Here is a 2,500-nt window from a genome sequence, read left to right as displayed (position 1 = left end):
AGGCGAATAGGTCATGCTCCACCTTGATGATTCAAACAGAATACGGCCCACTGAGAGTGGTAGCCAGTCAGGGTGGGTTCTGTGATGCGACTACATGTTGTGGGTTTGGTTTTTGTGTGTCTTTACAACTGTTCGTTTCCAGCCACCACCACTCTTCCCACTGCCCTCGGATTTTGAAACATCATGGGTGGATGAGAGGGTGAGAGGGATGGTGGGGAGAGGGTGAAAAACAGTGAAAGGGAGCAAATAATAATAATAATAATAATAATGATATGTGGAGTAATGATAATGTGGAGTGATGGCCTAGAGGTAACGCGTCCGCGTAGGAAGCGAGAGAATCTGAGCGCGCTGGTTCGAATCACGGCTCAGCCGCCGATATTTTCTCCCCCTCCACTAGACCTTGAGTGGTGGTCTGGACGATAGTCATTCGGATGAGACGATAAACCGAGGTCCCGTGTGCAGCATACACTTGGCGCACGTAAAAGAACCCACGGCAACAAAAGGGTTGTTCCTGGCAAAATTCTGTAGAAAAATCTACTTCGATAGGAAAAAAACAAATAGAACTGCACGCAGGAAACAATACAAAAAAATGAGGGGCGCTGTAGTGTAGCGACGCGCTCTCCCTCGGGAGAGCAGTCCGAATTTCACACAGAGAAATCTGTTGTGATAAAAAGAAATACAAATATAAATACAAATACATAATAATAATAATAATAATAATAATAATAATAATACGTGGCGTCCAGTCTCCCCTCGCTCCTGTCGCTCGTCCTGCCAAGCTGAAAGCCGATGATGTCTATGTTGTTACCTGTCCGTCTGCTTGACCACCTGAGTTGTCAGCTTGTCAGTTTAGGATATAGTTCGTGGAGTGTTGGCACACGAAGGGCGTTCAGGCACCAACAGGTCTACACATATCATGTTGACCTGGGAGATCGGAAAAATCTCCACCCTTTACCCACCGGGATCCGTTACCGAGATTCGAACCCGGGATACCCTCAAATTGAAAGTCCAACGCTTTAACCACTCGGCTGTTGCGCCCGCCACTGCGTTCGGACAAATCCATACACGCTGCACCACAGCTGCCAAGCAGATGCCTAACCAGCAGTGTAACCCAGGCCTTGAGATCTCTTGATAACGTGCGCGGAGTGCATGCTGCACGCGTACGAGACCCCGGTTTATCGACTCATCCGGACGGACTAGCATACAGACCACAACTCAAGGTCTAGTGGGGGTGGGGGTGGGGGTCGAGTGGGGGATTGTGGCGAGTGTGGGGTTCGATCCCTCACGCTCAGATTCTCTCTCTCTCTCGCTTCCTTAGCGGGCGCGTTACCACTGGGGCACTACTACCGCTTCCCGCCAGCTTCAGCTCTCTGGTGAATGTGTGTCTTCATGTTTTACATTTATTTGCTTATTTATCATCATTGTTGTCTTATTTATTTATTAATTAATTATTATTATTATTATTATTATTATTATTATTATTATTATTTTCATTACTACTACCTTTTTTATATCATAATTATCATTTATTTATTTATTTATTTATTTATTTATTTATGTAAGCTTATCTAGAATTTCTTCTCTTTTTTTTTCTCAAGGCCTGACTAAGCGCGTTAGGTTACGCTGCTGGTCAGGCATCTGCTTGGCAGATGTGGTGTAGCGTATATGGATTTGTCCGAACGCAGTGACGCCTCCTTGAGCTACTGAAACTGAAACTGAACTAAGCTCTCTGGATCTGTGAGGTCACACAGAAGCCTCTAACCTTGTCATAGTCTCTTAGAATTCATTAGTTCCGTTGCTTTGTTTGTTTTCCTGGTTTCACTTCTGTTTCATTGTTAGATCAATTCTTCTTTTTTTTTTTTTCTTGCTCTTTTATGTAATTGTTAATTCTGTAGAAAATTTACGATTAATATTGAATTTTTTTTATGAGAGAAAGATGTGGGGAGACAGAGAGAGAGCCCATGATAGAAAAACAGAGAGAGAGAGAGAGAGAGAGAGAGAGAGAGAGAGAGAGCGTTTACTGAGCTGTCAAGTGATAGTGCAAAAGGATTAAGTAGCAGCGTATTGTAGTCACACGAGATTACTACACACCTTCAGAAAAAGAAGACCTCATGGGTCAATGACCTGTAGGAAGGAAGGAAACGACATGTTATACAAGTGCAAAAGATGCTGCCCGGGGGCAGGTATGGGGCCGGGGTGAGGGGCGGGAGGAGAGGCTGTTGCTGTAGGCAAATCACGCACAATCTTACACGGAACAAAGATCCTCCGCAGTAATAAAAAATATTCCTTCTCCTTGACTTTAGAGTTCGCACAAGTGTACAACCAGAGAGGAGTTCGCTCACCTAGAGTCGTCTGTCTCTGTCATGAGGACATTATGGTCGTTGACTTCCATTAGATTTTTTTTTTTGGGGGGGGAGGCGGGGGGGGGGGGCGAGAGAGAGAGAGGGGGGGGGGGATGGAGTTCAGGAGGGGGGCAGCCCAATGGTGCGAATTGTCCGAA

Source organism: Babylonia areolata, chromosome 19, assembly GCF_041734735.1.
Source record: "Babylonia areolata isolate BAREFJ2019XMU chromosome 19, ASM4173473v1, whole genome shotgun sequence".
Classification (NCBI taxonomy): domain Eukaryota; kingdom Metazoa; phylum Mollusca; class Gastropoda; order Neogastropoda; family Buccinidae; genus Babylonia; species Babylonia areolata.
The sequence above is the reverse complement of the archived record's forward strand: the minus strand, read 5'-3'. Positions refer to the sequence as shown.